We start from the raw sequence: 26,215 nt of genomic DNA, 5'->3' as shown, positions 1-26,215 counted from the left end.
AATGATTGTTTACTCAGCCCTTGAATCCCTTTTTTGATTACGACTCCAAGGGGGGGGGGGGGGGGGGGAAAAGCCATCAAACTTTAGCTTGTCATGGAACACTTAACAGTGTTATTGCTGGTTTGCCCACAATGAAAAAATGCCAGAAGTTGGTTTGTTTGTTTGGGTTTTTCTGGGTTTTGTTTTGTATTCAAAGAAAAAGAAAATTACTCCATCCCTGAAGGAGCCTATTTCCAAGCAATTCCTGTGTCTTGATCTTTTTGAAGATTGAAAAGATTTATACAGTTTGATTAAAGTTCACCTAAGAACCCACATTTTGAGCTGCCTTCTTTGAACTGATGAGAGCCTTCTGAGGATTGCTCATCACACCTGGAAACCAGACAAATTTCACTCCTCTGCACTGGAAACTCCTATACTTTTGGCTTCTCTCCCACTCTGCATTTAATTATTTTGAATTCCAGCACACCAAGCCAAGTTTAGCTGCTACTTTCCTGCAAGTGCTCTTTATTCTTCAGCTCCTGTGCTGCCTGGCCTGCCATGGTGTGCAAGTGAGCAGCAGCAGTGTGACAGGCAAGAAGGTTTGTTAAATTAAGACCCTCTTAGTCCCAAAGGAAAAGGGTTACTCACTCTTCCACAGATGAAAAATGACCTATTCCTCTCCCCTTGCCCCTGGGGGATATTTCCCTGATAACAACATGAAAACTTGGCAGGCTCCATGTGTTAGATGACACTGTATGTTGGTGAGGAACATTTCTGTGATATCTCAGCAGGGGCAGACAAGATGGTATTTGGAGAGCAAGAAGAAAAGAAGAGAGGAGAAGAAAAGAAATTGGGTGGGGGTAAAAGTGCAAGGGTCATGCAGGCTGCTGGTTGTAACCTGCCAAGACTCACATGCATGGCATGGGCCTTTAAAAATGTGTGACACCTCAGATGAGGGACAGGGCAACTAAATGAAGGGGAGGCAAAAGGCACAGAATGGAATTTATGGCCTTAGTATATTATATGAGTTGTAACCTCAGCCTGAAATTTTGTTATTTCTGATGTACTTCATCTTACAGGATTCCAAAGTGAGAGTGCTGACACCAGGGAAAGGGAGGTAAATTTTTACTCTGGATTATTTATTTGTACAGAAGTAGTGCCTAGCTACAATCGAGGATAAAATCCATTTGTGTGGAGCAATACACAGGCAGGAGGAGGAAAAAAAATGCAGCGGCCAACACAGCAGAGACACAATAATCAAAACTCAGCTAAACAGAATTGGATATAAAGTTAGGAGTATTCATAGTGAGGGAGTAGAAAGCTGTGTAGCTCCTACTAGTAGAGAATAAAGCTGCTGAGAGCAAGTACTACTGAGATAATGGAATTTCTTTCTTCCCTTTTTGTGGAGGAATGAATGTGAGGTTGAAAGAGATATTCACATTTTTAAATAGATATTTAACTAGCTCGATTCACTCCTGGTATGGGTACGTTATAGTACATTTCCATCAGATATCACCCAGCCATTCTTTCCTTTTTTTCCCTGTTTTTCCTTTTTCCCTAGGTTTGTATCTCTACAGATCTTTCTGTCACTCAGAGCCAATACACTGCACCAGTCAGATTGCTGGCAGTGGGTGATGATGTATGTGGGGAGAAAACATCAGTGTCCCAAGGTGTGAGGTAGATGGAAGGAACTCGTCCAACTGTGACTTTGCTTTATGCATCCCTTCTGATTATTTCCCATTGTGTTTTTGAAGGACACCAAAAAAGCACACGGCAGCAAAAGAAGCTGGAGGCTCTGGTTTCCAAGCACAGTTCTGCTTTTTACAACGTTGTAGCAAGTACAAATTCATGAATTTTTCTCTGTGGGCTGGGCTGAGGAAGTGCTGCCTTCTGAGCCCTGGAGCCACCACTGGGCGCTTCTGCTTCCCTGGATGTGGCACAGTGGGGAGGTGGGGTTGTATTAATTCTCATTTCATTTCCCAAAATACCTGTCTCTGGTTTGCAAAAAGCAATCAGCACAAAACACTGCCAAGGCAGCTCTAGGCTCTGGAATGGACCCATTCCACCCACTTTGCAGGGGTACATCCCTGGCAGGAGCAGTAAGGTGGTAGATTGAGGGGTTTCATCTCAGATTGAAGGAGGAAAAAATCATAAATACACTTCATGGGAACTTCACAAGTCAGGGAAAACACTTGTTGCTAATAGTTGCTTTAATAGATGTTGATAAAGGATTTTGTCTTATGAGGGCCCTTCTAACCTGGCTAAGCAATTGGAATTTGAGGTTTACGCATTAGGATTTCCCCCAGATTCCTGACATTTATCGAGTGCTTTTGACATGATAATGGAAAATTGAGTTTTATTTTGAGTGTGATTGAAAACCAGATGAACTCTTGCTATCTGACTACATCTGTTGTTTGCTCCTTCCAGAATAAATATGGCAGTTCCTGATGCTGAAACAGCTGGAAATCTTGCATTCATTCATGTTCCTTGAGATGAAGTGTATACCTGGTGATATTGCTTGTGTACTATTTATTTAAGATGTGTAGCTATGAAAAAAAATTACTCAGTGCAAGATTTCCAGTGTTAGTACTTGCCAGCCTAGACTTCTAGAGTAATATACCTTAATAATTTTTACCTTAATGTTTCCAAGTGGATTCAATTTCTGGAAGTGGTGAATAATTCTAATACCAGGGGGTTTCTAAAGCAGGCAAACGAGAGCTTTCTAGCCAAAGCAGCTCATCCTGACTTGAAGTAGCATAATGGGAGTTTGATCTGGGTACCTCTTCTGTATAAGTAACAGAAATCATTTACAGCTGAAGGAGTGTAAAACATGTAATGCTTTTAATCTGGGGTCTCCACAAACACACACACGAGTGTGCTATTAGAACACTTGCAGAATTTGCAGTCATAAACAGTAAGTGTTCATTCCAGTTGTGCAGTGCATGGGGACATGGGACAAAGGTGCAGGGACAGAGCTGAAGTGGCACAAACATTTAAACAGTGCAGAGGGGTGAAAAAAGGCATCTTTTGTCTGCCTGCTTCCAGGAGAAGTTCTTGCTTGTGCTGCTGAAGATAGCCTGAGAAGATTAGAAGGGGCTCAGCTGGGGCAAGACAAAGGGAGGCTATGTAAAGCAGGATCAAGCCTGTTTGCTTAGTAGGACTCTCTGTCTCCTTGTTGACAGATGTGGCTGGTGCACTATCGGACTTTGCAGGCTCCTCCTCTGGATTGTCAAGTGACAATAGTTGCGGGAGAAAATGACAGTGTAAAGTACTCCATGAATCCTTTATTTGTTTGGTAGTTGTAGCCTGGGATGGGGATTTAATATTGAATGGACTCCAGATTGTCTAAATTGCAATCACAGTGTTTGTTTAAGCAGTCCATGGGGACTGCTAAGGCATGTTAACTTCTGCTTCTCTCCTTTCTCTGTTGCAAGGCACTGAGGTAGGAAAAAAGGGTTAAGGGGTTTGGAAACAAAAAAGTTTGCACTGTAAAAACTTGAGGATGTGATTCTCCTAGCTGCTGAGGAATCATCAAGAATTTCAGGTCACTGAATTAGCACGTGATGTGAGGGACAAAAGCCTTCTGCATTACTTAAAGAAGAGCTTTTCCTTTTTCTGGTGTACTAATCTGTCACAGCCACTATCTCAGCTCACTGAAGTTGCTTTCAGTGCCAGATCTCTCTTCTAATGTCAGCAAATAGCACATGCAGTAATTTGTACTTTGATAGTGTTGAGGCCCAGAGAAACCAAAAAACCCCAGACTGAGTCAACAAAGCAAAAATGGGGACTATCTGCTGAAGTAATTAAAAATTGCAAAAAATAATCAGCTTTCATTGATTCCTCTTTCCAACTATAAAAGAAAACTTTATCCCCTTTAGGAGACAGAAGCACCCTGAATGTAGCCTTGCAACTAAGCGAGCCAAAAAGGTTAAGGAAAAACCCAGCCAGATGTAATGAATCCTGACTGTGGAAAAAAAGTGTTATTACAAATTCTGGGACAGAGGAGGGTTTTCTTTAGTAGAAAAGGCCCTTTATTTTATATCATGGCTCAGGACACACGATCACGTTGGAAGTGCTAACGAACACATTGGGTAACAGCTCGCCACTTGTTCACTCAATAAAGACCCTTTCTTGCTCCATGTTTTGCAGGATCCTAAGCCTCAGGTATCTTTGACAGAGCTGTAAACAATTCTGTGTGGCTGTGTGTTTGCACCAGCTGATAAAGAGGACTTTAATAGCCATGCTGCCACATCTGGAGCACAATCCATCTTGGCTGCATCAGGATCCTTTGCAGCTTCTTTCTAACCTTCCTACCCAAGCCAGCAGCTTTTCTGCAGCCACACACTGCTCTGCAGCATTGTCTCCCAATAAACCTTTCCTCATAATGTGTGGTTGTTGAGGCTTCAGCCCTGGCAAAGACGGCATGCATGCAGCTTGGCTGGAGATTGTTGTCTGAGTCCTCCCTGGTGAGCAGGGGGCTTCCAAGAGCATCCTCTGGCTTGCAGAAGTGCAAGAGTATGGCACTGGTCTGTATTCATCACCAACTAGGAGAGAACACTCTCCTTTTCCAAAGAAGCATTCCTTTCTCTGAGCACTCTGTTTTTCCATTATAGCAATCATCCTTTCCAAAGCTATTGGAGTTTTTCAGTGGGGAAAGAGGTTAGTAGTAATGACTTGATGTCTCAAGTGAGATAAGGACCTTAATGTTTTCCAAGGAAATCTTGGCTATATGAGTTTTGCTGATTCTATGCATTTTGTGGATACAATACAAAAGCACACAGATGATTTTGTGCAGAGATCTTGTTTTTGTTTGAAACCTAGGAACACTTGACACATAGCTTCAAATTATTTTTTCATTTAATTATGAAAAAATTTGAAATGTCTGTTACTGCACTTCTCTGTGTCTGTAAATATGTAATCAAAAAACTGGCCAGGTGACAGTTTTTTAGAACCTTATGATTCATATACCACCAGTCACATCATACAGGCTTTTACTGGGAACCCAGTTTGCAGAAGGCTACAGAAAATGGACACCCCAGCTGAGAGAAACACCCATTTGTGTGAATACACCTTTAACCACATTCCTTGATACAGATACACTGAACGTGTCCTGAAGTGCCCTCTCCATTCACGGACTAAGAAAAGGCAATGAGTCTTAGTAGGTGGAGGAAAAATCTTAAAACACAGAACGGACTCTGCTTGAGGTTTGGTGGCTGATGTTGCTGCAACAGCATCAAGACTGTTAATTCCCCAGTTGCCACCTTTAAAAACTCTGAAATAGCTCCGTGTAGTGACAGACCAGAGCTTTTATTTATAATCACATTGTACATACTTTCAGAGTTATATGTCTGCAGTACTTAAGCAAGGATTAAACTAACTTTAATGTCTGATTATTTGTTTTTGTAATTACTCTTGCCATTGTATATAAGGAAAGCTGACAACCAGTATAAAGTATTTTTGAGGTCTGCACCGTCTCTGCTCTGACATCCAAATCAACCCTTCCTTCTTTTCTCTTTTTTTAAATTTTATTTGTGGGAGTGGGGGTTGCCCCACAATGTCCTTATCTCGAATGGGAAGTACAAATCCTCCTATACTCTAGCAGAGATCTTCTCTTTATTCTCAGACACGTGGTGTTTAAGGCTGCAAACAGTAAGCCCCTCCCATCCATTTCTTCAATCCCATGGCAACACTTGTGAGCAGGGAAAAAAAAATCTTCCTACCCGCCCCAGGAGAAATTTTTCATCCTCAAAAATAACTGATGTACATGTGTTTTAAACACATTTAGCATGATGGGAAAAGGTGGCTGTGTTGTCAGCAGCTGTGTGCAGTGTCTGCGGTTGGGTAGGGATCATCTGCTTCCAGGTCCTCCCTGGCTGCTCTAGGGAGAGTGGGAGTGCTGAGAGCGTTGTCCAAACACTTCTTGTACTCTGTCAGGCTTGCTGCTATGGCCACTTCCCTAAGGAAGCCTGTTCCAATGCCCAAACACCCTCTGGGTGAAAAGGTTTCTTCTGATATACAACCTACTCCTCCCCCAGATGAGCTTCAGGACATTTCTGGAGTCCTGTCACTGCTGGAGAGTGACGAGGTCAATGCCTGCCCCTGTGCCTTCCCTGGTGAGGAAGCTGCAGATCTGCTGTGGGGAGTCCATTCAGTCTGCTCTTCTCCTGGCTGAACAAACCAAGTGAGCTCTCGTGTTTGCACAAATGTGAGAGACAGATGCTTTTAGGGGGTGTGCAGAGCAAATAACACAGTTTTTTCTCTGAAAAAGCTGTGTGCCACTGGAATTTGTGAACTTGCTCACTGCGTGGGGATGAGATTACCCCGCTATTGCCAACAGTGGGTTGTAAGATATGATACCAGTTTTAGATTAAGGATGTATCCAGTGTGTTCAGCAGCAGGGCAATTTTAGGTAATGCTCAGTGCTAAGACCCTGACTCAGCAAAAGACATAAGACCTGTCTTCACTCACGCTGGAGTCAAGCTAAGAGTTTTTCTGTGCTTTGCTGGTCATGAGTAAATTTCTCTGACTTTTGTGTAGCTTTAGTGTGCTCCTTTTAGTCCTCCTTTTTAAAGGATACTCTTAAAGTGTTGTACCAAAGCCATAGTAGTGCCCATGAGTTTTTTCCTGTACAGATGATTGACTCAGTGGACCACAAGCAGCTCTTTGGAGCTGCCTCAGCCCAGTGCATGCAGGCTGCCCTGCCCGGGCTGGAGGGATGCTGCATTCCCACATTGCTGGGACAGTGGCTGCATTGTGCTGGAGGGGCTCCTGCGCATGTGTATCGCTCCCATCTGTCTGCTGAGACTCCTCAGGAAACTTGTGATAGGAGCTGCTCGCTGGGCTCCTGCAGCAGCCACATCTGAAATCCTTGTTTCGGAAAACCCCAGCAGGGCAAGAATCACGAGGCTGGGGAAAAAAAGCATCTCTGATGCTCGAGTCAGCCCCCAGCCTTCCTTATCCTATCCCTTCACACACACACACACACAGATTATTTTATACTAATGGTAATGTCAATAGCAGTAGGTCTCATCCATTTTAAAGTAGACAAACATTTTTAATAATTATAATAGCATTTAGAATATTGTTTGCTTCATCTGTTTGGGTTAATGGATTTGTCCTTGCTTTAGACAGTGAATATGAGGAGCTGTAGAGATCAGTGCAGAGCCAGAAAGAGCCATCACCTGGGCTGTATATTCCCCCTGCCTGATCTGCTCTTTACAACAGGCCTTAAAATTTCACATTATAATTTTATCATCAAACCTAGAACTGTTCTGTCAGCTCCAATATATATTTGAGGAGTCCATTATGTAGAAAAGAGTATGTTTTATAGCACTGTGAAAAGTATTGGCATAGTAGATCATGAATAGTATCTTGCATGTTATTTAGAGAGAAAATAATATGTTTTAAAACTCTGAATTCTCATATAGAGCTGACCTTTGGCAAAGCCTTTTGCCTGATTGGGAACTACAATTTGAAGCTTTTTTTTTTTTTTTAATCCCTGTGGTGTCAGCTTTGAAAATGTTCAATCAATCTAAATGTATCACAAGGGTTAAAAGGAATAAACAACCTAATAATCTTTCAACAGATAGAGGCTTGGGTCATGACAGTTATGGAATTAATGAATCAGAACCTCATCTGGTTGACTTCTGTTTAAAAAAAAAATCCAACAAACTAAAAACACAAGAACAAATTGTGATTTGCACAGTGAGATTTTCATCCTTCATATACCTAAATAAAAGGGGGAAAGAAGACCAATAAAGAAAGATCAATAATTTTTCTTAGTTGTGTTTTAAACAGAAACCAACCATAAAATTTGAGAGGCACTGTCATTTTAGGGGAGGTTCATAATGCCGTAATGCCAAAATTGAAGGGGATTTATAGATAAAAATTTGCAGTATAAACAACAAGGTCATTTGCTTAAGGACTAATGATGTTTTTTATACCTTGTCATCTCCTCCCTTCCTCAAGGTGAGAGGGAAAGACCTAGGTGATATTTAGGTGTTCAAAGGATGACTGTGAAATGTTAAATGCAAGAATATGAAAAAGGCAAATTGGGAGCAGGATGTATCAGGTTTGGTATTCCCAGGAAAAGAGGGAAGGAAGCCATTGTACAATTCACATAGAAGGCTTTGTACAGCTCAATTTATGGAGTGTTTAAAGGTATTAGATTATTTATTTGGTATTAATACACCAAGGAAAGGAAGAACATTTTAAGATATGGGATAAGGAAAATGATGTTCATAGATACAGATGATTAAATTTCAAGTGGAAATTAGAAACCATCTACAGGTAGTTCATGTCTCTTTTCTAGAGAAGTGCCCCAATTTTTTCCCTGCAGAGACCTTTCCAGTGATGAAATAGAATGAGAACTTTTTTCCATGTACATTCATGAATCATCCTGGTCTGCTGTTAGGACTTTTCCACAATATTATAATGTTGTTGACTTGCAATGGATTGTAACACTCAGCTACTTTCCCAAGGAAGTACTCCCTGCTTCCAGCATTTGTGCAGTTAACTGTTCTACCTAATTATATTTTCATCTCCTTGTCCCCATTGCACCCTTTTAAGGCTGTTCCTCCAATTTTCAAGATTATTTAGAATTCTGATTCTGTCTTCCTACTTGCTGTCTCACCCAGTTTGATGCTGTCTGTGGATTTCATAGGAACACTCTATTCCATTGCCTAAGCTGTGAATAAAATCCTGAGTAGCACCTGATTTAGGACAGATCCTTTTGGAAAGCTGCTCTGTGCATTCTTCCATTTAAGTAATGAGCCATTAATGATGTTTTCATTGTTTTCCTTGGAAATCTGTGTTGTGATAGTTCCAGCAATATCCTTTCCCTTGAAGATCTTATATTTGGCTTGTGTGAAGGTAGTGTGAGGGAGTTTCAAAAAGTGAACCACAAACCAAGCATGGCAACTGCTACTCCTACTGCTCTGCAAAGAATTATAAGTAGCAGAAAGAGATTCATTTAGCAAGGTATTTTCTTGGCAAGTCAACACTGGTGTGTGCATTATTTTTCTCCTTGTTACCAATCATGTACTTACAAAAGTTTGCCTGTTTTTTTTTCATTTTCTGGGAACTGAAAGTGAACTGAAGTTTGTAGTTCCCACAATTTTAATTTCTTTGAAGCCAGGTACTATTTTGCTCTTTTTGACACATATTTGCCCTGCCCTTCATAAGTTTTATTCTAACTGCTGCAAAATTATTTCAGTATTACTTAAATATACTAAATGACTTGCATTGCATTGATCTTTTTCCAGAATATTTAATTTACTTAGAGTATTTTGGCACAATCAGAATTTTCTTGTAGAAAATTTGATTTAGTGAGGGCTATTGTTTCAATCAAAAAGAAAACCAGAGCATCCCAAAAAATAAAGAAAAACAGAACATTCCAAACTAAGAAACATAGAGCCCGCGATAGCTTCAGCTTCTGAGAAATTTGTATTTGAGCTCTATAAAAAGTATTTTTGGTATTAATAAAAATATTTAACTCTGGTAGTAAAGCCTGTAGGAAATATATGCTGGAATATTGGATGATGTGCTGTTCACCATTGGGACCTCTTAATTTTATCTTCCCAATAGTGATACTACAAATGTGGTCTGGTGAAACACCTCCTAGGATTAAGTTCATTTCCCATATTTGAGTTAGGGTCAACTGATGTTATTCAGAAAGGTGATTTTCACTATATGAGTTCTGATCCTCGTGAATTTGTGTAATCCTGACCAGTTAATGTGGTCTGCTTTGGCCTTTGGTATGTTCAAAAAGTTGACCAGAGGAATGAAAATCCTATAATGACTCCTCTTAAGACACCCATCCTCAATCTTTTAGTGTTGAAAATTAATTCAGAGTTGAGTTTTAAAATTAAGTAGGTAAAAGAACCACTTTCTTTAGAAAGGCTTTGTGGGCTTTTTATTGTTACTGCTTTTCTTACCCAACCATAAATTCCCAGTGAAGGAGATTGTAACTCATCCTCGAAAGTTTAGAGATGAGATGATAGATGTTTTGGACTGGAGAGCTCAGGGAGGCTGGATATTGTCCTGTCTGGAGTTGTGAGGTGAAATTATTGATTTCTGTTCAAGGTACACATGGATGCGTCCAAATATGTTCTGCATCCATTAGATCTCGAATGGGGAGCTTTTAATTCTTGGTGAGTAGCTGCACAGAGCAGGCAGGCCTTGCCCTGCCATGTTTGTTTTAAGTAGAAGTAAGGCTGTGTGTGTCCATTTAAAATTAATTGACCTTTTGTTAGAGCACTACTCTTCATGGACTGACTCCATTTGTCCACGGGGGAAAAAAAAGTGCAACACAAGGATTCTTATCAGGCTGCTGCAAAACAGTCAGGTAGGTCAGGTTTAATGGAAACATCAGGCATTAACCCTTTTCTAGCTGCTGCCTGGGGAAGCCCTTGAGGCTGGAAGTTGGGTTGTGTTATCTTAGGTATCTCTGCTGAGCCAGGAGCACATGGTGGCTCTAATGCACCTACTCTGTCTAGCAGGGCTTACTTAGGAGCTCTGCAAGTAGACAAACACAGACATTTTCTTTTGCTTTTCACTGAATATGAAGCAATTAAGGCTGCTAAGTCCTAGGCTTTTACCATTCTTCACGATCCTGCTGCTTTTCCACTGCTGTGCCAAGACAGTGGGGATTAGATACTGGGTGGGCAAAGGCACGGAACGGGAATCACAATGTTAAAGTGTGCCTTTTCTGAGTGTAAAAATGAACAGTTTCTTGAACTTGCAATTGTAACAGAAAAGGGGCTAATTACTTTTCAAACTGTTGGGATTTCCATGCTTCCATGTGATTTACCCACCCACAGCAATAAATCTAGGTGGTTATGAGGACATGCATATGATTAATTTTAAAAAGGAAAACAATTGTTCATTTCAAAATTACAGTAGTTCTTAAAGACAGATAGTTGAAAATAAATAATGGCTAAAGTGAATGTTATTTAAAAAGACTGTCTGCATGATGATTTTTTACAGCACAGAATGAGGCATGATTTCTGTCTCAAAAAGCCAGCATATTTTACGTAACAGAATTAAAGTTTCTTAGACTTAGGTCAGAGCCAAGGGCTCGACCAAGGAACATTATAAATGAGATATTGTCTTGAATAGGTGCTAAAATTAGAAGCCTGAACTACATCCTTTGAGTGGGAAAGCATGTCCTATTCAGTCCCCAAATTTTGGTGCGAAGTTAGTTTCATGTTTCTTTGTTCTGTACTTGTCGTGTTAAGTGGCAACATTACAATACATGGAAACTAAAAGCATTGATTGTAAGTTGTAGGAAAATAGAGGGGTTTTTGTAAGCACTCCCACCCATCTGGAACTTGCTGCTCCCTTATAATCAGTCACAGATTGTTAAATAAAGTCAACTTTACTTCACCCTGAACTCTCGCTTTATTCTCCTGTGAGTAGTCCAAAATAAGTATTGGATCCCTTCATTAGAACTGAATAATCAATTGGCTTGCATTACCTGCTGGCCTTCAGAGGTCAGCAGCCACTTTACTATTTCCTTCTCATCACACTGTATTTAATGAAAGGCTTTGCTGGCCAGCTGCCATGTAGGGTGCTTGCATTCTTAGTGACTGTAGTGAGTGTTTTTGTACATCATTTGTGCAGTGCTGATTTAAACATTTTACTGCACAAAATGCAAATAGTCTCCTTTAGCTTCCCTTTGTGGACGAACCTGTTTGCCTGACTTTCTGTATGTGTGTCATCTTTCCAACTGACATGCAGCAGCGTGGGATCTCACATTTGGATACTTCTCACTTGGCACCGTGCTCATCCTTCCACTTAGATTCTGAAGAGTAATTTCGTATTTTCTTCTCTATCATTTTGTTTGCCAGCATGGATGAGAGCCATTCCTGGAAGGGGGTGTGCATTGGAGCTGGCACTGAGCAAACCACTGGCATAGGGAAGAGAAGCTGTTCCTGTGTCAAGAAGGCTTGGGCATGTCTAGGTTGTGCCGCCTATTCCACTCTCAGCTCAGTGCCAAAATTCTGTATGCACCCTTATGCCAAGGCCTATTGAGAGAGAGAGAGAGACTATCTGTGTATCTGTGTGAATTTATAGATATTTAATTAATAATGGAGCAGATCATTTTCATAGTGATTGTCTTACATATAGTGAGGAAAGACAGGTAGAGGTACCTGTGCATGTCCAGTGCTTTACCCTTGGCTGTAACCACAGGTTCATTTCCAACTTGAGAGTGATTTTGTGCTCTGTTACTTGTTTTGGGGGAGATTTGTGAGGAGTTGTTTGTTTTGCTTAATTAATGCCACACAGGGTTCTTCCAAACCAGCCCCCTCATCAGAAACCTTTGCCCTGAGAAGCCTACTGTAATAAGGATTTATTGCACTTAGCTCTGCTAATGTCATGTTGGTGAGAGTGTGCCACAGATATTCCTCTGCACTTGAGCTGAGCATGAATCTTTCAGTTCTAACTGGTGAGCCATGACTGTTTAGTTTGAGCTAAAGCAGCTTGTGTTTTTAGCTGTAATTCTTTGCTAGTCATTATGAATGTTAGTCATTACAGTGGCTAAAACTAGACTCTCTTTTTTGGCCCCACTGCAAGAAGGTGAGTCAGAGTAAGGCATTTGTTAAATACATTTGCTGAAGTTGCTGATTTCTTCTGAAATGCTGACAGGGGCTGGCACTGGCTCCAGCCCCAGTGAATTGGGTAGGTGCTGCACACCCTCTTCCCTGCTGAGACTTGCAGCTGTGGCCCCTCCTAAAGGGACTGAGAGATGTGGGATCTAGGAGGGAAGCTTAGGAAGCAGCATGTGTCTGAGAGCTGAGCATGTTCCAGACAGAGCTGGCTTATTGTCTGGATCACTTGAGGAGCAGTCATCTACTGACTGCTTCATGCACTGTTTGCAGTTGTCCTCTCACAATTCAGAACCTGATGGATTTTCTTGTTAGGATTTTTACATAAACTTCAAAGTATCTATATAGCTTTGATGCTATCATTATTGTTTGGGTTACTTTGGCATTCGTCAGCAGGAAGACCCAGTCTCCATCTTATTACAGCAATATTTACCATTTAAGCAGCCCTGAAGTTCAGGGAGATGAACAAAGGCTTTTCTCTCACCCTTGATACAAAGCTGGCACAATTCTACTTCCCCTGCAAGACTCAACTCTGTGCTAGTACCATGTCAGCTGCCTGTAATTACTAGTGAGGCAGCATATGACTGTCCTTCCACCACCCCAGAGCTCACCAGCACTACAAAAATGAGGAAGAGAGGAAAATGTGGCCATTTTATTGAGAATTGTATGTTTGTTCAGACATGTGCCTGTCAGACTGGGAACACTGGGCAAAGCCCGGGAAAGGACTTACAAAAAGCCCATCCAGACCTCAAGGCCAAGTGAGCAAACAGCAGGTAAGAGGTGAACTGTGAACAACCACCTTTTGCAGAACTTCAGTGTGATTTTGAACAGTTTTAGTCTAGTCACTGACTCATTCCCTCCTCCCCCTTTTCACTTTTCCTGCCACTCCATGAACAGCATGTGAAAGCACTGAAAGAAAATAAGAATCTTAAACATACCTGCCTCCCATCTGGCACTCATCCCAGCAGCCTGGTGATCTCCTTAGTTGTCCAGCAGATAGTTGAAAAACAAGAGTCCTGTGAAGATTAGCATGTCACCATATCCCTGCCAGATGGCGGTGAGTAAAACACGGGCAAAATGCATTGGCTCTGCTTCCATCATGACAATCACAACAGAAACACTACAGCATTGCAACTTCGCTATTTTTTAAGCTAAGAAAATGAAGGGACTGTAAAGTAGGGCGATCATGGAATGCTAATCAGTATCTAAACCTAATTGCAACAAAATAAGGACACTCTGAAGGGTGCAAAGCACTAGTGAAGGTGGCCCACAGGTTTTAGCCACTCCCTTGAGAAGTATGGGGGTGAACTTCAGGAAGCTGGCACTGGGCATATTTGCCTCACCATCCTGCTGAAAAGCTTTTGCCAACTTAAATTCAATCTAAAAGCAGTTTTTTACTAAATGGCCATTCTTAATTTGAGAAGCTTTTGAGTCTTCAGACCTCAGCAAAAAAGGAGTAGAACTGGACCATAAAGCTTGACCATGTGTTTTTAAACTAAGACACTCCCCGTTTCATGAGGATAATCAATTTGAGGTAATGGTATAAAAGAGATAGAAACTTCAGCATGCAGATTGCTGGTAGTGTCGTCTGCACTAAAGCAATCCCTCTGCTGGAAACTTGCCCCCAAATGGCAAAGGACAATCTCTGCTCTTGTCACTTGTCACACTGCACTAAGCTGAGCCACTGTAACAACCTCCTGTAGAAAAGGGAGGCCCTGCTCCTCCCTGTTTGGAGCCCACACTCTTCATGTACCACATTTTTTAGACCCTTGTCTAGCTTTGACCAAATAAATGAGTTGTTTGAATCAGTGTGCACACTGGCCTTGTGTTTCTGGAATAAAAAGCAAGACCCATCTCCTGAGACACCCTGTCCAGCTGGTACAGAACGCCATTTGGTGAGAAGAAGCTGGCTGACCACACGTGGGAATATGATTTGATACTTAGGGAGCAGAATTCTGGGATATTGCTGAAGATCTTACCTGGGCAGACCAAAACATCCCAGGACAGAGCACTGGCTTTCTGTACCACACAGAGCAGCCCAGTGCCTGGTGCAGTGACATGGTACCGATCCAGTAATGTGACTTAGTGTTTGAGGTAGCAAAAGGCTACCATGAGTGGGCCTGGACTGCTTTTTGACTTTCAGGTTGCCGGTTCAGATTGTTAGAAAAGCCATTCTTCCCTTCTTCCAGGCTCCTGGCCCCATCCTGGACAGTTTGTTTTGACTGGTGTCAGACAAAAGTCACAAAAGCATCAGAACTTGCAGAGTTACCCAAGGACATTTGAATCTCTGGTTAGTAATGATTTGTGGCTGCAGACTTTCAGCAGTCTTTTGAGTTCCTGCTGAACAAGTATAAATGCTGTGAGGATGACCTTGTCAAAAGTATCCTATTAAAAAAAAAAAAATTTGAGAGCAGCCTAAGATGAAGAATTCAGTGTGAAAAAGGTACTTTAGTGTTCGGATGTGTTCTAAGCAAAAGTGTCCATTACCCTTGTGGACACCTTCTTTAAGTCAAATTTCAAGGATAACATCAAGACTGTGGGCAGGCTGGAGCTGCATTTCCCACTCAGAGTAAATGTATTGCAGGCTGGGATGCTGGCTGGAGAATCAACTTTGTTGCTTTGGATTCATTTCAGATCAGGTAAATGGGAGAGATGGGGTTTTTTAGCCCTTTGATGAGTCATAAAGGAGTTTGGCAACTCTTGGCTGAGGTGCTCAAATGCTATTTTTGTCCATAGTAAAACAGGCTGTTTTGTAACAAGGCTGCTCTGCTCTTGGTTTAGTGGCACAGGTTTCAGCAGCCCAGCAATGCCTGGCACAGCTCCTGCCCCTCCTTTTACAAGTTCATTTACTATGTACTTAATGATACCAGGAAAAGACTTTCAAATCCTTCTACAAGCACCAGAGGAACTCGAATATAATTCCTTTAAGAGCTGATGTTTGGTTTTCAGCATTTGTATGTTTGTTTGCATTCAGCTTTGATCTGAACCACATTCATTCCACGTTCCTGAGCTGCTTGATCTGCTGAGTGACCAAAGAAAATCTGAAAATCTTCAGCAACATATTTAAAATTCCTTGTATCAATTTTGGTAACTTTTTTTTCTCCTTAAATTTGTGGTAAAAATTACCTGGCAAATATTCTGCTTCATATGATAATGTTAGCATTAGGAGCTTGGCCTGAATATATATCTAAGAGTTATTCTGCAGCAGCAGTTCAGCTTATTGCTGTCTGAAGGGGATCTCCTCCAAATGAAAAGTTTATAAATAAAGTCTTAATTTCTTACCTGTTTCTCCATCTGCCCTCTGTCTTTTAGTCTCTTTTCTTGCCCTGAAGCCTCATCCCCTCCTCTCATCATTGCTCTTAAATGTGCCTGTACCCCTCAGGCTCTGACCTTGCACAGGCAATAAGCACAAAGCCATGTTATTTTGAGTGAAGTAACACCAGTAGTCAGGAAGGAACAATGTAGTTCAGGCCAGACAAAATAAATCTCGCATTTCCTGTCAAGAAACTGGGCCAAAAGCAATGATGAGACAGAGGGGGCAAACCACGTGGCTCGAAACTAAAGACATATGGGTTAGAAACAACCACAAGCCCTCACTTAGAGACAGAAAACAAAAAGCCAGGGCGTTGGTTGAAAGAAAAGCAGCACCAGCTCCTCAGCAATAAAAACCTCATGACGTAGGGTCTAGCCAGCTTTCAAACCCAGGCCATGTGCCGCAGAGCTGGGGCCTGAATTTCCTGCTACTGTACATTAATTGTCCCTTGATTAATTTATTTCATTGATAGTTTGTGTTGTAAATTAGAGAGACCCGATCCATTCCTGGCTTACTTCTTCACCAAGCTCTCTTCCAGGCCACGGGACACCCGCTGATGAGAAGTTATTGATACTGTTGCTGTATTTTAGTAACTCTCTTGCTGGTTTGTAGAGCCATGAAAATCTCAAAAGCACGTGCTACAACACCCTTATCCCAACAGTCAGACATTCATCCAGCACAGCTGGTGAACGGAACCCTTCCTCCTGGGTTGAAGGATCAGTCCTCAAACCAGTGAGGGTTTTGAGCATGTGTTCATTTACAGCAAAAGGCCTGTAGTACACTGGCAAATGACACAGTTAGGATTTGAAGGGCATTTTATTTTCTTTCTGGATATTGATATGTGTGTGAGAGTGGTTTTGTCCGAGGAGTATCCCAATGAGGCAGAAAGCGAGGGTGGCTCTTTGGGATGGTTCCTAGGGGGGCTGGTGTTGGATCCTCATCTGTTTTGAAGACTGAACCAAAAGCAACACACCAGGTGGTGTAAAAATGTTCAAACAGAGACAGCACTTTCTTCTTCAAAGTACTGTGCAAAGATTAACTAATTAGATTGTTTTTCCTCCTTCATAGGAAGGGTTTGTAAAATAGTGGTCAGGGAACAACTGGGGATATGATTTATTTAAGTGCTGAAATGCTTTGTATAAAGTTCTTCACAGGAGGCCATTAAGAAGATGCAGTTATTTTAGAATGTGCAAAAAAAAAAAAAAAAAAGTCCTTTGGGATGAAGAGGCAGGAAGCAAAGAGCAGGCAGTGTTATTATGGACAAAGATAATATTTGAACACCTCAGCTTTAAGTGCTGAGAGTTTGAAATGGGTCTTGAAAACGTACTGAAGAGGCAACACTTTGTATCATGAAACAAATTTGGATGAGTTCATTACTGAGGGGGGAGATTTGTGGGGTAGCCCATGAGAATTTGTCCATTTTTAGGAGATATGTCAAATAGGTGGAGAGGAGACTGGGAGGATAGTTAGACATCATCCTGAGGAGAGCCTATTAAAATATATATATATATATATATATATCTAACTCCCCAGAAGGCAGCATGAAAATATGCAAAAGGAAGGGGCAGTTTGGAGCAGGAGTGACTTAAAAATAAAGGCAAGCAGTGGATGTGTGGATGTGTGTAGCGGCTGAGTGCTCTCTGTGCAGGGTGCCCCATGGAGCACAGAGTGCTCCCAGTGCTTGGATGGAGCTGTCCCCTCCCCTGGGCAGCCTGGGGAGGGTGAAGGCAGCAGGGTTTGTGCTCCACAGCCCTACCACAGCCTGTCCTGTGGGCTGGCCTGCCCAGGGCTTGATCCTGGCCAAAATTAATATCCTGACAAGAAGCTTAACTGATCTGACACAATTCCAGCCACAGAACTGTCCAGCAGGATATCAATAGCAACATACTCAGCCAGTGTTAGAACAGCAGATCTTCAATAACAGTGCTAGAACATGATAGTTTCAAAACCAACTGAGCACACCCCGCAGGTATCTTTGTTCCCAGGTATTTCTGAAAGCTCTTCTCTCTCTCTCTTAACCCTTTCAGGTGCTGTATCTCCAGCACAGATGGAGAGGCTGCACACAGGCATGCCCTCTGCCTGGCTGAATGTGATAACTGTACCAAAAATAACATGAGCAGCAGGTCCAGGGGAGTGATTGTCCCTTTGTACAGAGCACTGGTGAGTCCAAACCCTGAGTCCTGTGTCCAGTTCTGGGCCCCTCAGGAAAAGAAAGATACTGGGGGGCTGGAGTGTGTCCAGAGAAGGAGACAGCTTGGGAAAGGTCTGGAGCACAAGTCTGATGAGGAGCAGCTGAGGGAGCTGGGGGTGTTTAACCTGGGGAAAAGGAGTCTCAGAGGGACCTTGTGGCTCTGCACAGCTCCCTGGCAGGAGGGGACAGCCTGCTGGGGTTGGGCTGTGCTCCAGGGAACAGGGACAGGAAAAAGGGAACTGGCCTCAAGCTGTGCCCAGGGAGGTTCAGGCTTGGCATCAGGATAAGCTTCTTCACAAAAGGGTTGTTAAGTTTTGAAACAAGCTGCCCAGGGAGGTGGTGGAGTCTCCATCCCTGGAGGTGTTCAGGAAATGACTGGATGTGGCACTCAGTGCTCTGGTCTAATTGACAATATGATCATCAGTCAAACGTTGGAGCAGATGATCTCAGAGGTCTTTTCCAGCCTAAATGATTCTGTGATTCTAATTCCATCGTGTAGGTAGGATTTTCTTTTCAGCTCTAACAGGACTTTGTCTGCTCATCTCCCACTGCTGTGTGTTATAAGCTGGAGAGGAAAAGGAAGGGAGGTAACACTTCAATGGGGAATGATATGCAAATTCCAGGCAAGCTATTTGTACTTCTGTAAGTTCTCTGCTGCTTATGAAGAATAATATAAAAATGCTTCAGTAGTAATAACTGAAGGCTGGAAAAAACGGTATATAAAACTTACTGTATAAATGGAATGAAATAAATAAGAAAGCTTTTGACGGGGGTTTTTATTGCTTATAAAGCTATAAATAATCCAAATTTCCAGGCAAAGCTATAGCTAGGTCAGAGAAACTTCCCCCTGGAAGAAGATCTTTGATTCTTAGAGCTTGAGGGAATCCAGGTTTGCATGTGGGCTCATTTTCGGCAAAAACCTGAATTTAGCTCAGACCCACCTCGTTTGGGATCGAGTGACTAGCATGTGTGCTACAATAAGGTTTGAGGATAAAATTATAACAACCATGGAGCCTCTATTAAATTAGGTAACTAAATTAGGAGCTAAAGCCATCTGTGTAATCAATAGAGACAGGTAGGCTCATCCCAGGGGCCCTCAGAGCATCCCTAGTGGGAGCTTGCCTTGGCTTCATGAGCAGTTGGATCCCTAGGGCAGGTGATGTGAACACCCACTGGGGTGCCTGGTGAGGGACTCCTGTCCTTTGAGTGAGGTTTTCACAGGACCAATGCTGTACAAGCAACTCCAGACTTTCACTGGAACCAGGAATTGAAGAATCTGAAACACAAGATTTCCCATGATTTAACAAAGAACATTTTGGATAATGTTATCGAATTTCAGAGTTTTCTCCACCAGAGTTCAATGTGTATTCCTGATCAAATTCAGGATTAAATTCTCACTTTGAATGTGCACATCTGTTAATATTTTAACTCATCATATATCAGAATTCTCCAGATTTCCTGGCAAGTCATGCTCAGGATGAAGTCTTTCCAACTGTTTGTATTCAAGGATGTGTTTATATATATATATGGGTATATACAAACACACATGCTTTAGACAGTGTGTAGGTGAGAATGTTGTTACAAGGAAAGATTATTCCAAATTATTTATTGCAGGAGATAGTAGAAGGCTGATGCCTCTAGATTGCTTTAATTTTAAATGATCCTGTTGGACCAAAAAACTTCAATGTTTGCTGTGCCTTTGTCTTGCATTAAAATTTGCTACTGAAAAGAAGTCCAAGATTTAGCAGTAGAACTTTGTGATGCCGTAGAATTCCAGGTTTCAGCAGTAGAATTTTGTCATGCCCTGAGGCTCTGGTGATGACACAAGCCTGTGGAAGTCTTTGTTTCATTTTGATGGTCATTTTCTAGGCAGTGACTCACAGTGTCAGAGCAGCAGCCAAGCAGGGCTGTCAGAGGAGCTGAGCTCAGCTGGGACCAGACCAGCTCCACTCCTGCAGCACAGGAGCTCCTGGACTAGACATTATCCATGGACCTGCCAGAGCAGCTGGAGCAGGATGGGGAGCACCTCCTCTCCCAGCCTTCTCCCTGTGCATAAATTTCTTTCCTACCTCCCTACACTAGCAGCAGCTGGAGTTTCCCAGCCATGTAGCTGGGAAATGGGAAAAATTGGTGAGGTCTCCTGGCTGGAGACCATCTGTACCTTATTTTCTGCAGACTCCAGCTCATACCCTGAAGCTCAATGAGTAGACATTTGTGCAGAGGCTAAACCTTGCCAGGGAGGTGTGTTTTGGGAAGCTTCAGCTGTTGTTTGTAATATATTTAGCTTTTCTCTTTTTTTTTTTTCCCCACCCCCTTTAGAAAAGGAGGAAAGTTCATGCAAATTGCAAAGCCAAACATTGATAATTAAGACCAAATTCAGGTTGTCCCTCCAATCACACTCCTGCCCTCTTGTGTGAATGCCCTGTGATACACTTTGGAACTGCAGAAACCTGGGCTGGTTTTCCTTCTTTGGTGAATACAATGGACAAACAACAGGACAGAAATAAGGGGCAAGTTGAAAACTGGTGTTTTTTAATATTAAGATGCTTGATTTTAACCTTTTTCTCCCAATGTTTTTTGAATTTTTTTTCCCCCCAGTGTTTCTGTTGTCACTGATTTCAGAATAAACGGTTAACCAGATCTGAAAAGAGGTATTTCTGTCTCTTGCAGCTTCTCTAAAGTTACTGGTTTCATCAGGGATGAATTTGGCCCATTGCATCTAATGAAGTGTATATTCCAAAATCAATATTAATAATGCCGAGTGCTCTTTTTAAATAGACTGTAGACATTCATATAGTGTGTGTAAAGTTCATATGAAATTATTCTTGCCTATTCTTAATTCGTTCTTTTGTTTAATAAATAATCCTTCAACCTTTCAGTAGCTGGTTTCTGGGATACTGTTGGACATCTGTATTTATCATTTAGGAAGTCATCATCAGTGAATCTTTCCCTCCTCAAGTTTTTGTCATAAGGCCCAGGGTTTTCAGGCTTGTTGACTACTTCTCATTGAGTTTGTGGTGTGCTTTTGTTGTTTTTTAATGTATTTGTCACTTATTCTGTTGATGAGTTGGCAGTTTATCAGCTGAGGAAGATGTACAGCACGGTTAAGACACAAGGAAGGAAAATCAACCATGTGCTTGCTGAAGCTCTGCATTTGCTGCAAGGCACCATTTCAAGTGGGGGATATGAGTGACTCACAGAGGATGGAGGGATTCATAATTTCCATAGTAGAGCACTGTTTGCTAGGATTTTCTGACTTTTGTATTTATCATTAGAGGCATCATTACACAATGTGGAAGAAAAAAAAATCTCTAGCCTTCATAGTGTGCTTTCCTGATTGTAAATGGGTCTGGATATCCTGTGCTAAAATGTCAGGTTAGATCCTTTGTAAACTCTGAAGCCTGCTCTCAGAATAGAACACTTCTGGAGTGTATTAAATTGGTGTTAATTGAGAAACACATATGCCAATGACATTTTAAGCTACGCTAAATAAAACCAAACCTTTAGCAGGTCCCTATCACAGAGAGATCCTGAGATTTCACTGAACCTGCTGCTGCCGTCATCTTTTTTCCATCTATGCATATGTTGCTTGCAATGATATATGGTAACTCCTGATGCAAATACCACTCATGCTGTTACAGCTTAAAAGGCCCAGAAATAGAATGCAAACACAATGTCTGTTTTTTTTTATTCTCCATGTTATAAAAACTTATGACCAGCAGCCTAAAGTTTGATTCCTTTTCCCTGCAGTTTTCACACCAGCTGACTTCAAAACATACGTTTTGCACTGCAAGTCATGAAAAATTCATAATTTTTTTCTTTTTTTAAAGGGGACTGATTCTGCAGGTGTCTCAGAGTTCTCTGGCTCCTGCCACAGGTCAACATTTCAGGAGGGGTCCCGTCCTCAGGTGACCCAGTACATGCAAGTGACCCTGTTCCCCAATGTGGCTGGCCCTTGTATCAGGCCAGAATGTGTGTTTTATCTTAAGACAAACAAAGCCACTTGAAAACACAAAGCAAAATGGGGGTTGAAGTCCCAGTTGTGCTAATGTACACATAGGATGTGGCAATATTTTGTTGCACATTTGGTTTATTACAAGGAAAGGGCAGCCTGGGAGCTTCCTCAGGCTGGATGTCAGCAGCACTGGACATTCAGCAGTGAAATCCTGCTCCAGTGCAGCAGCACAAACCCTGCCTGGCTTTTCAGGACTACTCTTGTTGGAACAGCTGTCTTCTGCTGCAAGTCAGGACAAGGGGTCAAGAGCCATTTAGGAAGTGTGGTACCACTGAGCTGGCATGGTACAGCTGCAAGTGAAACTCTCACTGTCCTCTTACAGGCAGCTCCTGTGGATTATTGGGGGCAGATGTGGGGAAAGATTCCTGTTCTTCTCTACTCAGAAGTCAGGCAGCTAAAAGTAACCCAGTTGATTATGCATGATGCCAGTCTTCTTTGCAGCTCACCCTTACTCCCGGTGTTTCAGAAAAGGCCTCGGATTGTGGAAGGTCTAGTGGAACTTCATCAGTGGGAATGTGGCATCATGTGGGACATGGGTGGCTTTTCTCTGGGTCTCAGTGAGCTGGGTGTTGGCCTGTGGTGTCTGTTAGGAACAAGAACTGGGGTTTATCATCTACCATTATCTAATAAAAGGAAATTTATGAAGCTATTTAGTTTTTGGAACAGCATCTCACTTCCAAGCCTTCTCTTGTGTGAGAACTACTAGACCAAGTTTAGTAGTTCCTAATTCAGGACATGCATTTTTCAGGTCAGCCCCGTTTTTCTGTTCTTTTTTGTTGTCTCCAGTACAGTGCATGTTTTCAAAATGCATATATGCCTACAGCACCCTACAAAGATGGCAGCATCTGTGTTTGCATTGTGCAGATGAGGAAATGCAAAGCCATTTAATTAACCCAGGCCTGGGGACCCCTCAGCGAGTGACAACTCTGTAGGTGCAGTACTTGGGCTGTGCAGATTGTAACATAAAACACTTCCTCCTGTCTGTCTGCTTCTTCATCTACCTCATGGACCTACACACATGCTGAAACAGCTCGGGGAAGGTCAGAGGAAGTTCAGGATCTCAGAAAAAAGGGTCAGTTTTTGTTGCATGTGCTGCTCCAGCTCACTGATGAGGCGTCTTGGCAGGCCATCCCAACTTACAGACAACTGCGTCCACTCAGAGGACATGAGCGCCCTTCTTGTGAAACACAGCCAGGAGTTATTTGCCAGGGGTGGCTTTTTTATGGCTTTTCTGATGATGATATTGCCTCGCACATAACTCTGCTGGAAACCTGCAGATATGTCCAGCGATCCTGCTGCATTTGCTGCAGATAAGCGTGGTATGCACAGCGGGGCCAGAGATTTGGGACATCTGCACATTGGCACGTGCTGTAAAAGAGGAAAGTAGAGTGTGTGCAATGGAGCAGGGGGAGTTGAGTGTCTTGGGATGGGAGTACGTGTGTGGTAGGAGGTGTTTCACTCTGTGACTTTTTTGCGCCCAATACTCTTTTTGACTTTCAGAAAAGCTTTCGTAGGTGAGTTGGAGATTAATACCCCCCCCCCCCCCCCACACACACACACTCTGAGGATTCTATGGCTGGTGTGTTGCTGGCATCTTGTTGCTTTTGAGCCATCAGTGGGAAGGGAGCAGCCAAGTTTCCAGCAGCAGCCGTGGCTCACAAAATGACAGTCAGGAAGGAGGAAGCCCCCGGCAGGGCTGTGGACCAGACAGTCTCACCCAAGGCAGGTCAAAGGGTGAGCTTGCTGTTTACAAAATCGGTAAATAAGCAATTATTCAGCCTGGCAGCAGGCAAAACACCACACAGGATGTAAATCCTTGCCAATTCAGCATTATCTGGCAGAGAATGGGTTGGCGATCCAAGGATCCCTTGCAGTAGCAAAAGGGAGCTCTCTGCACTTTAAAACCTTTTAGGGTCATTGTATGATGCCATGGAGCCATTAAGGAGTCCTCATGTGCCAGAAGCAGTTTAACAGGCCCAGTGTTGGGCACTTAATTGTGTCAATAATTATTCACGCATTAGCACCGGCTCCTCCTTAAAGTGTGTACTGCAGTGACTCATTAAGTTATTACTGGAATTCATTACCAATAAAATAAGCCTTTTTTCAAAGTGTGAAACTTATGTTTTATAGAAAAATATTGTTAGAAGTGCCACAGCTTTGCTCTACTCCCTGCTTGGTGCAGAGAAAAGCAAGGCTATGTGGAGATGAAGCAATATTTTTTGTCCCAAAAGAGGCCCTCAGATTATAAAGAGTCTTGTGGGGTTTTTTTTTGTTTTTTTTTTTTTTTCTTTTCCCCACAGTGGGTTTTATGTACTTTAATTGGGGTAAGGGAGAAGCCTGGCTTTGGCTGTCAGTTCTGTGTGCATAAGTGCAATTTCCTGGTATCACGAGGGAGAAAGATAACCAGTGTCTTTTGATTAATCAAGTGTTAATGTATATGCAGCTGTCTTTATGTTAAATGCTACATGGTGCACTTTGTTTCTTTTAATGCTGATCATTTACAGTGAGCCTGTACAGTATATGTGCCTGGAAGGAGAGCAATTGTTATACAACTCCTTAATCCGAACCATGATTAAAACCCCTTTTGTTCCCCCCTCCCTGCATTGCTCCAGCCTATCATCTTCTCTGAGAAATCATTTGGCAAGTAGAAACATGTGTATTTTAAGAGAATAACTCCTTTTTATGCATCAGTTTTGCTTTTGTTCTGCTTTTAGAACATATGTTTTTTTACATTTCAGCATACAGTGCTGTTCACAAGGCGTAGGAGGGTCATAGGCATTTTTTGAGTGAATAAGGTATAATTGAAATATGATGTATGCAGATATCATCACTTCCACAGCAATTATCCGGATTGTTTGTTTGTTTAGTGGGAACATACTTTCAAGTAGGGGTTGGTCAGTGGCAATCGAGTTCCGTGACACAGCTGAGAGAAATGACAAAGAGCGTGTAAAGTTTCACACTGTGAAATTTCACATTGCACTGAGTGTCTACCAGGGGGAATCATCAGGAATTTTGGAGGTGAGGGCCGTGGCATTTTTTCAGAGAGAAATGTAAAGGAGGACAGGGGGGCTGGTGCTTAGATCTTGGGGAGAGACAGTCTGTTTCATGTGGAGACCAGCAGTTAATGTGGTCTTGTTGAAACTTGAAACAGCTCTATTAGTAGCTTGATTGGGGAAAGGAGAGGAGACCAAAAGCAAACAAAAATGTGCAGTCTGGAGATGGGCTTAATTGTGCACAATACATCTTGCCTCTGTGCGGCTTAGTCTAATCACTCCAAATGGCAGCACACACACTCACACACACAAATTCGATCTGCTCAAGCAGATAAAACCGCTATGTGTATAATACTGCCAGGCTAGGAGGAAAAAAAATGGACATCTGTTTAACAATTCTCTATTGTAGACAGGATCATAAAAACACTGTTGCCTGCCTGTCGTGTTCAATCAAAATTAATAAAATGCTGATTTAAAAAGAGAAAAGAAATCAGGCAGAAGACCACCTCAAAGTATTTGCTTACACTAATTTTTTTTTTTTTTTTTGTTCTCATTTCAGCAGCAAATGAGGAAGGGGAATCCCAGGGGCAAGAGGAGGTTTTAGGAACAGTGAAGGGAAGATATTTGTTTTGTTTTGGTATTTATCCTCAGTACAGCCGAGAGAGGCGTACAGCAGTCAGAACTAATTGTAGCTCACTCAGGAAAGTCTTCATTAGCACTTGCCACACATGGTTACCAGATGTGCTGAAGAAGGGGTGGGAGGAAGGAGGAAAGGCTATGTGTAGAATGGGCTACACACTTAAACCTAATAATCTGTCTTTTGTTTTCAAGTCTATTGTGTGTTGGGGAGGGGAAGAATGGGGAGAGGGAGAAATCCTGGCTGCTTTTTGATGTGGCCAGTTCCTACTAGCTGAATGGCATTCCTTGTGTTGCAGCCTCCTCCAAGGGAGGAAGAAGCCCTCAATCACTGCCAAGTAAAGAGGGATTTATTTATTTATTTATTTATTTATTTAAAGGCTGTCAGTGACCTATTATTCCATTGAACTCAGCTGAAAGCACTTAGATACCCAAATTGGTAAAACGCTATCTTTCTGACCAGCCTTTGAATTTGAGCTG

The 26,215-nt window shown here is 42.2% G+C and overlaps 1 protein-coding gene across 6 annotated transcripts in view; it reads left to right on the top strand.

The window, feature by feature from the left end:
• Nucleotides 1–26,215, top strand: part of SOX5 (SRY-box transcription factor 5) — a 609,634-nt gene that overhangs the window by 248,947 nt on the left and 334,472 nt on the right. Inside the window, exon 1 of one of the 6 annotated variants that reach the window (XM_077783326.1) lies at nucleotides 17,976–18,060. The exons of the other annotated variants lie outside the window; for them this stretch is intronic. The gene's annotated coding sequence lies outside the window, so the exon portion shown is untranslated. Of the gene's footprint in view, nucleotides 1–17,975; nucleotides 18,061–26,215 lie in introns of those variants that run through there. 6 annotated transcript variants of the gene reach the window in all.

This window comes from Lonchura striata, chromosome 5 (genome assembly GCF_046129695.1).
Source record: "Lonchura striata isolate bLonStr1 chromosome 5, bLonStr1.mat, whole genome shotgun sequence".
Lineage (NCBI taxonomy): Eukaryota > Metazoa > Chordata > Aves > Passeriformes > Estrildidae > Lonchura > Lonchura striata.
Note: the sequence above shows the minus strand (reverse complement) of the source record. Positions and strands in the feature narration are given on the sequence as shown.